At 49.1% G+C, this 12,474-nt stretch overlaps 1 protein-coding gene across 2 annotated transcripts in view; it reads left to right on the top strand.

Moving 5' to 3' along the window:
- The first annotated feature begins 1,517 nt into the window (after window positions 1-1,517).
- The window catches only part of LOC134015040 (tight junction protein ZO-2-like), a 66,045-nt gene continuing 55,088 nt past the window's right edge, over window positions 1,518-12,474 (top strand). For both annotated transcript variants that reach the window (XM_062454326.1, XM_062454325.1), the window contains exons 1-2: window positions 1,518-1,631; window positions 1,713-1,899. The gene's annotated coding sequence lies outside the window, so the exon portion shown is untranslated. The remainder of the gene's footprint in view (window positions 1,632-1,712; window positions 1,900-12,474) is intronic.

Here is a 12,474-nt window from a genome sequence, read left to right as displayed (position 1 = left end):
TCAAACTAATATGTTCTCTTAATATGAAGCTCATTTTTATCCTATTGTGTCAATTACACATCCCAGGTGAAACATTTAACAGTACGTTGTGGTCTTGTCTGTATCCTCTGTGGACGGAAGCCGGCGTGCCGCTACAGGCTGCATCAGAGGCCAGGCTGCACCAGAGGCCAGGCTGCACCAGAGGCCAGGCTGCACCAGAGGCCAGGCTGCACCAGAGGCCAGGCTGCACCAGAGGCCAGGCTGCACCAGAGGCCAGGCTGCACCAGAGGCCAGGCTGCACCAGAGGCCAGGCTGCACCAGAGGCCAGGCTGCACCAGAGGCCAGGCTGCACCAGAGGCCAGGCTGCACCAGAGGCCAGGCTGCACCAGAGGCCAGGCTGCATCAGAGGCCAGGCTGCATCAGAGGCCAGGCTGCATCAGAGGCCAGGCTGCACCAGAGGCCAGGCTGCACCAGAGGCCAGGCTGCATCAGAGGCCAGGCTGCATCAGAGGCCAGGCTGCATCAGAGGCCAGGCTGCATCAGAGGCCAGGCTGCACCAGAGGCCAGGCTGCACCAGAGGCCAGGCTGCATCAGAGGCCAGGCTGCATCAGAGGCCAGGCCGCTGGCCTGCGTCTCATCCCGGCATGATTGTCAGGGTTGGTGGAGGTTAAATCCACAGCAATGAGATTATGAGGCTATCAGATTACTGCCAGCGGATGATGCACAAAGATACTCTGACTGCTTTAAACACAGTTTTGTTTGTCACAGGGTACGGTACACACACACAGTTTGACACTGATTCAAAATCAGTAAATACCGTAAATTATATCTTTAAATATCCTGTAGCCTCTTTGTCTATCTACATATCACACCTTTTAGTTTTAAATGAGACTATAGCATACGTGTTTATTTCAGCTGGATTTCCATTCACGTTTTTAATATACTAATATATTAAATATAATTGTATATATATACTTAATATAATATATATATTTTTGTTGCTTGCTTTTTTCCACAGGTACACTTGCACTTGTTGAGGTTCATGTTGTTTAACTGTAACTTGTTCAACTACATGTTCTTGTGGTTCTTCCCTTTGGGACTTCTTTGATTTTCACAATGTGTGCTTCATGTTTTGGTTTACCCGCAATGTTTGGGCCGTCTCAGTGTTATGATCAGTGACCTATGCACTTTTGTAAAGCTCTCTCTTGGAAGTCGCTTTGGATAAAAGCGTCTGCTAAATGCATAAATGTAATTGACATTTTTGTTATAGCGAATCTAACGGAACATTGCCAAGACCTTGGCAGAGATGCTCTGTGGTTTCCATGGTTTCCAGATGGCAGCGTCGCTTTGCAACATGTCACATCAGCCCCATAAATAGCTGTTCCAAACGCAGGGAAGTTTCCATGGGAACATAGCACTGGACACCTTTGTCTACACACCGCTTATGTTTTCTCTGCTTCTCCCTCCCTCCCTCCCTCTCGCCCTGAAGACTCAGATATCAGCCCTCAGTATATGAAAACAACACTACCCGTCAAACTAGCACCCAAGCCTCCCCTCGCATCACCAGTGCGAGGAGGCCTCTGTCAAAGGCGACAGGCGAGTGTTGCTCAAAGGCTAAACGTTGTGAATGAAAATGCGACAATAAACAACAAGGTAAGTAGGCAGTGGCTCGTATTTAGATCTTATTCTGTGGAACATGGGCGCTGTGTAAAGGCGTTGTTAACTGTCCTATAGGTGTCATGTTGCCTGACTTAGCCTACTACTGTAAAGCTGCCGACGCGCAAACTCTCGGCTCGAGTTTAAGGCGCCAGCGAATAAGTAAACACGTGATTAAACCGCACCGGCGCTTTTCACTTGTCACTCCCGTTAACGGCAGTCTGTAGGGAACTGGTTTGAGGGCTGAACAAGTCAAGGCATTAAGGTAAGATTACTGTCTGCCCAACCATAACCCTGTCTGCCTAACCCTAACCCAGATTACTTGGTCTCCCTAACTGCTCTGCGAGTTTACGCCGTCTTTGTAATCTTTTGCGCCATGGTAAAACTTTTTAAATCGAGTCACGAAACGAGGCTAATTAACCCTGTGTAATTAGTCTAATTGAAAACTGCCAACTTTACTCATAGGCCACAGCCGTTGTATGCTGGGAAACTGTTATATGTATAATTATGAGTAGCTTTACAAGTATTGTCACTTTATGCACCATATCACATACTGAGTCAGAGCTTTTGTGTCGTCGGGCTACATCGTATCGATCAGTTATCTTCAGAGGTGGAAGCTATTCCTCTGTTATCTTCAGAGGTGGAAGCTATTCCTCTGGGCCTCCTGCATGGAGGCCTGCTGGAGTTACACACATCTAGTTTATAAACACCCTTATGTGGGTCTGGGGAATACTCCCTCCCTACATACCTCCCTCCTCTCCTCCCTGCTTCCCTCCTCTCCTCCCTGCATCCCTCCTCCTCTCCTCCCTGCTTCCCTCCTCTCCTCCCTGCATCCCTCCTCCTCTCCTCCCTGCTTCCCTCCTCTCCTCCCTGCATCCCTCCTCCTCTCCTCCCTGCTTCCCTCCTCTCCTCCCTGCATCCCTCCTCCTCTCCTCCCTGCTTCCCTCCTCCTCTCCTCCCTGCTTCCCTCCTCCTCTCCTCCCTGCTTCCCTCCTCCTCTCCTCCCTGCTTCCCTCCTCCTCTCCTCCCTGCTTCCCTCCTCTCCTCCATGCATCCCTCCTCCTCTCCTCCATGCATCCCTCCTCCTCTCCTCCCTGCTTCCCTCCTCTCCTCCATGCATCCCTCCTCCTCTCCTCCATGCATCCCTCCTCCTCTCCTCCCTGCTTCCCTCCTCCTCTCACCCCTGCATCTCCTTAAAACACTGCAGTGGCCAAAACTCACCTTGGCCTGCCACTGTCACTAACGATGATGAACCACTCAGACTGCAACAGATATAGCTTGTTCCAGATATGGCTTTTTTCGTACATGGCTTGTTTTGCTGAGCAGTGATTGTTGTTTATGTTGTTATGGATTGAAGGGCCTTATGGTTCTCATGCAACCTCAGTGAGAGGGGAGGAGTGTGTGTGAAGGTGTGTGTGTCCTGGTATAGCTGTTAAGTGTGTGAGGGTCTGTGTTTCTTGTAGCGTGGGAAGCAGGTTGTGGTTTGAGTGAGACATTGTTTACGGTGAACTTATTGATTGTGGTTGTTGTGAGGGCCAACAAGCCAACCAGGTCGGACTCAGTCAGCCCCCCCTCCAGCCCCCTCCCCCCCCCCCCAAGCAATTTATCTCAATCTTCCCAAGTCCCTCTGCCTTCGCTAACTGTCATCTCCCAAGATTAAATTCCTCACCAGAAAACTTGGCCTTCGTTCCTGCAGGATAAATTTAGGAAATTTCACACAGTACCACCATGATGTAGAATATACAGTTTGTACAATGATGCAAGACAGGTACACATTTTTTGTTCCTTATTTTTTGGAATGTCCTGTCTGTGGCTGTGCTTGTATCACAGTAGTTACTACAATAGTTTGGAATTACAAATTATTCAATGAAGTGGTCTTGGTGTTCTTTATTCAGCGTTATTTCTGCACTTGCAAGGTAGTTGTGGAGGCCACAAAGTATTTTGCAAGGTAGTTCTGGAGGCCATAAAGTCTTTATTTGTTGATAAACCCAAATGCTCAGTTACTTTCGATTCAGTGTGTTTTCCTCCAGAGTTAGCAGATGTTAGTGCTCATCACAGAGAGACTGATCAGAATGACTCAGTAATTAGACGCTCTCTCCTGGAGCAGCATATAATCCTGCTCCAGCAGGGTTAGGGTTATCTTGCTCTTCACACTGGTGTGGGATCAGTGCTCTCTGCCTCTGCTTGTTGTGGATGATAAAAACGCCAGTAGACATAAAAATGTTTCTTAACAATGCAACAGACAAGTGTAAGATAATGCAGGTCAATTTCTTTACAGTAATTCTTTAAGGAGTTGACTGCTGTAAAGAGGTCTAGCTAGTTGACCAAGAGGAGCTGTTTCCTGATCTGTAATCGTTATGACTGATTGCTGGGTTCATGTATTGATCTGTTTATGCGGCTGTGAGGCGGAGGAAGGTCTATAGATTGTATCTGAGATGGCCACAGTTACACCAGAATCAAACCCGGGGCCTGTTTGAATCATGCTTGGAGTCTCAGAGAGGAGTGACTTCATCCAAACAAGCACAGGAGCAGTCAGTCTGCTCTTTCCAGTAGAGATGTCTCACAAGAGTCCTCCTGATGTCTTGTGAAGATTCACAGAAATCCTGACTCTGTCAGCACACCACATCAGTCAATAATCAACTACTACTGACTGACAGGAAGCAGTGCGTTAAGCTGGGAACACAAGTCTCTGACTCCCGGTCCATCAGCACCGGATCTCCTCAGGGCTGCGTCCTTTCCCCTCTGCTCTTCTCCCTGTACACCAACAGCTGCACCTCCAGTCATCTGTCTGTCAAACTCCTGAAGTTTGCAGACGACACCACCCTCATTGGGCTCATCTCTGACGGGGATGAGTCTGACTATAGGTGGGAAGCGGCCAACCTGGTGACCTGGTGCAGCCAGAACAACTTAGAGCTCAATGCTCTTAAGACAGTGGAGATGGTTGTGGACTTCAGGAAGAATCCAGCCCCACTCACCCCCATCACCCTGTGTGACTCCCCAGTCAACACTGTGGAGTCCTTCCGCTTCCTGGGCACCATCCTCTCCCAGGACCTCAAGTGGGAACTGAACATCAGCTCCCTCACCAAAAAAGCACAACAGAGGATGTACTTCCTACGGCAGCTGAAGAAGTTCAACCTGCCAAAGACAATGATGGTGCACTTCTACACAGCCATCATTGTCCATCCTCACCTCTTCCATCACCATCTGGTACGCTGCTGCCACTGCCAAGGACAAGAGCAGACTGCAGCGTATCATCCGCACTGCTGAGAAGGTGATCGGCTGCAATCTGCCTACCCTCGAGGACCTGCACACCTCGAGGACCCTGAGGCGAGCGGGGAAGATTGTGGTTGACCCCTCCCACCCTGGCCACTCCCTGTTCCAGCTACTCCCCTCCGGCAGAAGGCTGCGGTCCATCAGGACCAAAACCTCACGCCATAAGAACAGTTTCTTTCCATCTGCTACTGGCCTCTTCAACAAGGCCAAGGACTCCCACTGACATTTATTTACATTTAGTCATTTAGCAGACTCTCTTATCCAGAGCGACTTACAGTAAGTACAGGGACATTCCCCCCGAGGCAAGTAGGGTGAAGTGCCTTGCCCAAGGACACAATTTCTCATTTGGCACGGCCGGGAATCGAACTGGCAACCTTCAGATCACTAGCCTGATTCCCTAACCGCTCAGCCACTAGTATTTAACTATTATAAGTCCATCTAATGGCAATTACACTACGCATAAGCCACTTTTATCTCAGTATCTGATTGCACTATGTTGACCACTCATGCTGCTCATTCTTATTTTTATATATACTTTATATTTTAATTTTGTTTTATTTTTTGATTGTTCAGTTCTTAGAAATAGTTAAACTTTTGTACTTTTACTAATTTAAGATCCGTATATGTTTATTTTTTGCAACTTCCTTTATTTATTTTCAGATTTCAGTTATTCATGTTCAGAATTCAGTTATTTTCAGAATTCACTAATTATTTTTTCAGATGTCACTTTTTTCAGATTTCAGTGTGTTTCTAGCTGTGTGTGTTACTAGCTGTGTGTGCTTGAGCCTGTTCCTGACGGATCTGCAAAACACTGTTGGAATCTTCTTTCTACATGCACTATTTCTATGTTGCTTTGGATGAAAGTTTGTGGTCTGACCGATAGGTAGTCTTTAACTGAGCGGGGCCACATCACCTCCTGGTGTTTCTGACCATAAACTACCTGAGGTCAGAGGTCAGGGGAGGGAGACCTTGGGGTTATCACATCAAACACACACGCTGGTAAACACACACACATGTGAATACACACATACAAAGAGAACACACACACACACAGTGTGCAAAAGTGGGTTCAGACAAATAATGAACTCACACACACAGGCAGAGGGGTGGGGCGCAGGGTCTGGCCTGTGTAATGAAAGCAGCTGTGTGTGTGTGTGGTGACTCTCAAGGCCAGGCAGTAATTTGGAGCAGAAGAGATGAAGGTCTGGTAGCCGGGGGCAACGTTTAGACTGGCTGAATGAGAACCAGGGATCTGACACACACTTCGGCTTGCACTGTCACTGGATGGGCTTACTTATTTATGAGCCTAGGGGATTGTGTATGTGTTTGTGTCTGTGATGAGATCTTCTAAGACATGGAGGGACACACACACACACACACACACACGCTATAACAAAGACTCATCCTCTGTAGCACTAATCTGAAACAGCTATTCAAGAGGAAGGTAAATGCAGAGGAAGATCCATCTGTAGAGATAGAGGAGAGAGAGAGGGGGGGAGAGAGAGTATTTATCCTGCAGACTTCCCCAGTGAAATATCACCTCTGTCTTGCAGCACAACATTATCACTGCCAGATACAGAGAGGGAAGGGGACAGACATACAGCCAAGGAGACAGGGTGATAAGGAGACAGGGTGATAAGGAGACAGGGAGGTAAGGAGACAGGGTGATAAGGAGACAGGGTGATAAGGAGACAGGGTGATAAGGAGACAGGGAGGTAAGGAGACAGGGCGATAAGGAGACAGGACGATAAGGAGACAGGGAGGTAAGGAGACAAGGACATAAGGAGACAGGGTGATAAGGAGACAGGGAGATAAGAGACAGGGAGATAAGGATTTTATCTCAGCGAGTTTTACTGGGAGTTTTGGTTGAGTTTAGGTTGATTGAGGGCAGTTCTATGGGTGTATGTGAAACCCTCTGTGATACTGCTTGTAAAAATGTCTATACAAATACAATTTGATTTGGTTATAAGGAGACAAGAAGGAGATGAGTAGAGGGGATGAGGAGAGAAAGAGACGAAGAGACAGGGAGGTGAGGAGGTGTGTGTGTGTGTGTGTGTTATACGGAGGTGTTACAGCAGTGGCAGGGTGGTGTTGCCCCCCCCCACACACACACACGATATCGATCAGCTGACAGATACACCTACATCCTGAGACTGCACCCTCCCTTCCCTGTGACTGGCATAGTAAACAGGAGCTCACACACACACACACGTATACACACACACACACTGACACCCAGCCAGACATGTAAAGGACACTTAGCTGCAGGTAACAGCAGGTAGTGTTTCTAGAAGCTGAATCACTGGAGCTGCTTCTCATGTCGTCCTTTACCAGGAAGGAGGGATGGAAACAGAGGGAGGGATGGAAACGGAAGGAATGAGGGGAGGGGATGAGGGCTGAGGCCAGGGACCGTTGCTGGCTGGTTCTAGAGGGGTTATTCTGGTTCTAGAGGGGTTATTCTGACCCATGTCTTTGACAACTAGGAAACATTCATCTTCATCTGAGGTATCCACCAAGATGGTGCTCTGGTAAAATGACCACTTCCTCATCCTTCTCGTGATTAAAAAACGTTTAAAGTGTCAAGCGTATATTATTGATTATCTTACGTATTAATAATGAATGAGGTCATTAATTCATTTCTTATCATTAAATATTAAAAATCTAACTTTTATGGGCGAGACCACTGAGCACAAGTCTGATGCTAACCAGCCCAGTGAAGACCCCTTCTGCTGAGACAGCTAGCTGTGATGCTAACCAGCCCAGTGAAGACCCCTGCTGCTGAAACAGCTAGCTGTGACGCTAACCAGCCCAGTGAAGACCCCTGCTGCTGAAACAGCTAGCTGTGATGCTAACCAGCCCAGTGAAGACCCCTGCTGCTGAAACAGCTAGCTGTGATGCTAACCAGCCCAGTGAAGACCCCTGCTGCTGAGACAGCTAGCTGTGACGCTAACCAGCCCAGTGAAGACCCCTGCTGCTGAGACAGCTAGCTGTGATGCTAACCAGCCCAGTGAAGACCCCTGCTGCTGAGACAGCTAGCTGTGACGCTAACCAGCTCAGTGAAGACCCCTGCTGCTGAGACAGCTAGCTGTGACGATAACCAGCCCAGTGAAGACCCCTGCTGCTGAAACAGCTAGCTGTGATGCTAACCAGCCCAGTGAAGACCCCTGCTGCTGAAACAGCTAGCTGTGACGCTAACCAGCCCATGCCACGAACATAAACAGATACAAAAATGTGCTGTTTTGGAGTTAAATGTCTTGAACGCTTCTTCTAAACTTCTTCTCCTGTGCTTCTAAAGTGCTTTTAATAGTGAAACACAAAACAAGGAGCGCTTACCCACCCCATCTGGGTCCTCTCCCAGAATAGCTCCTCTAACAGACCGGAGCGTCTGGAGGTGTGAAGGGATGCAAAAGCTTCTCTTCAGCTGAGCGCACCAAGCTGCAGTTTGTGATAAAGGGCAACACCGTTTATCAGATGCCAGAGAGCAGATCAGCTGGTAAAGTTGTTAAACTGATAAATGTTGTAGAGGAGAAATGAGGAGAGATATAGATCCACCAGGCTGTCCTGCCCTACAGGAGGAGCTGCTCTCTGGTTATAATATTCTTATTTTAATATTCTGCATTCACCATTCAACTGTGAAACTGCCTTAATTCTTAAACAGTATTTGTATGTTTAATTACCCTGCTGTATAATAACTGTTGGTTAAGGAAAGGAGGATCTGAATCCTCAACTTCATGAAAAGGTCCTTTATGCAGAAATATGCCTGGTGAGATTTCCTATCTCATTGGTAGTTCAGTGGGTGCTGGCGCATATTGTTGCAAACGTTAGTGACTATGACAGAACTCTGCTTTATTATCTATCAATCATGAGCCAGAAAGAAAGGCCAGACTTGTTAAGAAGGCTGACGTCTCTTGCCCCTAAATGGCTGCCGTCCTTTGATGAGTTGCAGGTATCCTTCTTTATCTTGTGCCCTAAAATGGCCACCGTCCTGTGATGACTTGCTGAGTTCCTTTTCCATGTCAGAGCGGTATCTAATGTGCGATCTGACCTTTGACCCTGCAGACCTTGCGAGGTCAGTCTCCTGGGAAACGTGGCAGTGTCTCAGCCTGCCAGGGAGTAGCTACTCTAACTTCTGACGCTTTGTCAGTAGAGACTGAGTAAGGACACATGCTTCATCAGTAAAGACTGAGTAAGGACACATGCTTCATCAGTAAAGACTGAGTAAGGACACATGCTTCATCAGTAAAGACTCTGAGTAAGGACACATGCTTCATCAGTAAAGACTCTGAGTAAGGACACATGCTTCATCAGTAAAGACTCTGAGTAAGGACACATGCTTCATCAGTAAAGACTCTGAGTAAGGACACATGTTTCATCAGTAGAGACTCTGAGTAAGGACACATGCTTCATCAGTAAAGACTCTGAGTAAGGACACATGCTTCATCAGTAAAGACTCTGAGTAAGGACACATGCTTCATCAGTAGAGACTCTGAGTAAGGACACATGCTTCATCAGTAGAGACTCTGAGTAAGGACACATGCTTCATCAGTAAAGACTGAGTAAGGACACATGATTCATCAGTAGAGACTCTGAGTAAGGACACATGATTCATCAGTAGAGACTCTGAGTAAGGACACATGCTTCATCAGTAAAGACTGAGTAAGGACACATGATTCATCAGTAGAGACTCTGAGTAAGGACAGATGATTCATCAGTAGAGACTCTGAGTAAGGACACATGCTTCATCAGCAAAGACTCTGAGTAAGGACACATGATTCATCAGTAGAGACTCTGAGTAAGGACACATGTTTCATCAGTAGAGACTCTGAGTAAGGACACATGTTTCATCAGTAGAGACTCTGAGTAAGGACACATGATTCATCAGTAGAGACTCTGAGTAAGGACACATGCTTCATCAGTAGAGACTCTGAGTAAGGACACATGCTTCATCAGTAAAGACTGAGTAAGGACACATGATTCATCAGTAGAGACTCTGAGTAAGGACACATGCTTCATCAGCAAAGACTCTGAGTAAGGACACATGATTCATCAGTAGAGACTCTGAGTAAGACTTATCACCACACAGTTGTTGAGGCGGACGGCTGCTGCACCGGTGGGGTTCAGTATTCTGAAATAATAATAATATTTGATAAATAAATAATAAACATGAAATACCAATAGTGTGCCTTGCTGATAGCAACGTAAAGGTGTTTTTTTTAATCTTCATGTATGTTTTGGATGTTATTGATTTGAGCTGAGCAGAATGTAATGCAATTATTGACTGTCTGTAATGCCCTTGTAGAATGTAAATGATGCTCTGCACAGTTTGACCTTTTGTGTCAGCAGGTTTTAATATGTGCCTGGTCACCCTGACTCCTGTATGACACCCACAGACCTGGACACACTGCATGAAGGATTCTCTAGTGGAGCAAAGCTTTAAGTTGTATGACGCAACAATGCCCCTCCCCTCTCTACTCGCTCTCCCCCCCTCCCCCTCTCTACTCGCTCTCCCCCCCTCCCCTCTCTACTCGCTCTCCCCCCCCTCCCCCTCTCTACTCACTCTTCCTCCCCCCCTCCCCTCTCTACTCGCTCTCCCCCCCTCCCCTCTCTACTCGCTCTCCCCCCCTCCCCCTCTCTACTCGCTCTCCCCCCCTCCCCCTCTCTACTCGCTCTCCCCCCCTCCCCTCTCTACTCGCTCTCCCCCCCTCCCCCTCTCTACTCACTCTCCCTCCCCCCCTCCCCTCTCTATTCGCTCTCCCCCCTCCCCCTCTCTACTCACTCTTCCTCCCCCCTCCCCTCTCTACTCGCTCTCCCCCCCTCCCCCTCTCTACTCGCTCTTCCTCCCCTCTCTACTCAATCTCCCCTCCCCCCTCTCTACTCGATCTCCCCCCCTCCCCTCTCTACCCACTCTTCCTCCCCTCCCCTCTCTACTCGCTCTCCCCCCCTCCCCTTTCTACTCGCTCTCCCCCCCTCCCCCCTCCCCTCTCTACTCACTCTTCCTCCCCCCCTCCCCTCTCTACTCACTCTTCCTCCCCCCTCCCCTCTCTACTCGCTCTCCCCCCCTCCCCCTCTCTACTCACTCTTCCTCCCCCCTCCCCTCTCTACTCGCTCTCCCCCCCTCCCCCTCTCTACTCACTCTTCCTCCCCCCTCCCCTCTCTACTCGCTCTCCCCCCCTCCCCCTCTCTACTCACTCTTCCTCCCCCCCTCCCCTCTTTACTCACTCTCCCTCCCCCCCTCACCTCTCTACTCACTCTCCCTCCTCCCCTCTCTACTCACTCTCCCCCCTCACCTCTCTACTCACTCTCCCTCCTCCCCTCTCTACTCACTCTCCCTCCCCCCCTCCCCTCTTTACTCACTCTCCCTCCCCCCCTCACCTCTCTACTCACTCTCCCTCCTCCCCTCTCTACTCACTCTCCCCCCCTCTCTACTCACTCTCCCCCCTCCCCTCTTTACTCACTCTTCTTCCCCCCCTCCCCTCTCTACTTACTCTTCCTCCCCCTCCTGTAACCTGCTCATAGGAAGACTGGCCCCTCCTGTAACCCGCTCATAGGAAGACTGGCCCCTAGTTCTGGTAGTCTAGGTCTGATAGTCTAGTTCTGGTAGTCTAGTCATGAACCAGAGATGTTCCTGCTGTTCTGTGTGTGTGTGTGTGTGTGTGTGTGATATGGACAGTGTGCATCACTACAAAAAAAGCTGTGTGTGTCAGAACAATAGTCAACTTGTGTCTACCGTTGTGTTGTGTGTGTGTATGCGAGGCCTTGCTAAGCCTCCAGATGACAGATAGCAGCAGCATTAACTACACAGGGCTTAGTGCAGCTATGATCCCTGTTGGCCCAGCAGGTCTGGTTACGCAACAGCAACACACAGATCAACAAGATTCAGGCTTTCTGCCCCTCATGCTCCTAAGCAGAGCATCATCCCTGCGTGGCTGAAGGAGGGTTGGTGCTCTATGCAGCAGGAGAACCTCTGTGTCCTGGAGGGTAGCAGGTTATGGTAGTGGCCTAGTCCTCTGGGAGCAGCTGGGAGTTGTAGTTTTAGCAGCCAGTAGTGTGTGTGTTGTTGAGCAGCAGGATGAAATATAAGAAGTTCATCACCATCATGCAGGCTGCTGCTGGAGTGGCTCCCCTCAACAAGAGGCATCTGATGCCCCCGCCACGCAAACTGTGGAAGAACACAGGGTGAGTCTCTGGAGTTTGTCGTGTGTGAGCATTCGTGAGTTGGTAAGAGAGAATGTGTGTGTGTTCATGAAATACAAGATGTGTGTGCAAGCATGTGTGTGTCTGGTTGGTCGGGTGGGGTGAGGTACAGGTGTGTGTGTGTGGGGGGGTGGGTGGGGTAGGGGTCTGGCTGGATGTGTCTGGGTGTGTGGGTGGGTGGGTGGGTTGGGTAGGGGTCTGGCTAGATGTGTCTGGGTGTGTGGGTGGGTGGGGTAGGGGTCTGGCTGGGTGTGTCTGGGTGTGTGTGGTAGGGGTCTGGCTGGATGTGTCTGGGTGGGTGGGTGGGTGGGGTAGGGGTCTGGCTGGATGTGTCTGGGTGTGGGTGGGTGGGGTAGGGGTCTGTGTGTGGCTG

Source organism: Osmerus eperlanus, chromosome 28 (assembly GCF_963692335.1).
Source record: "Osmerus eperlanus chromosome 28, fOsmEpe2.1, whole genome shotgun sequence".
Taxonomy (NCBI): Eukaryota; Metazoa; Chordata; class Actinopteri; order Osmeriformes; family Osmeridae; genus Osmerus; species Osmerus eperlanus.
Note: the sequence above shows the minus strand (reverse complement) of the source record. Positions and strands in the feature narration are given on the sequence as shown.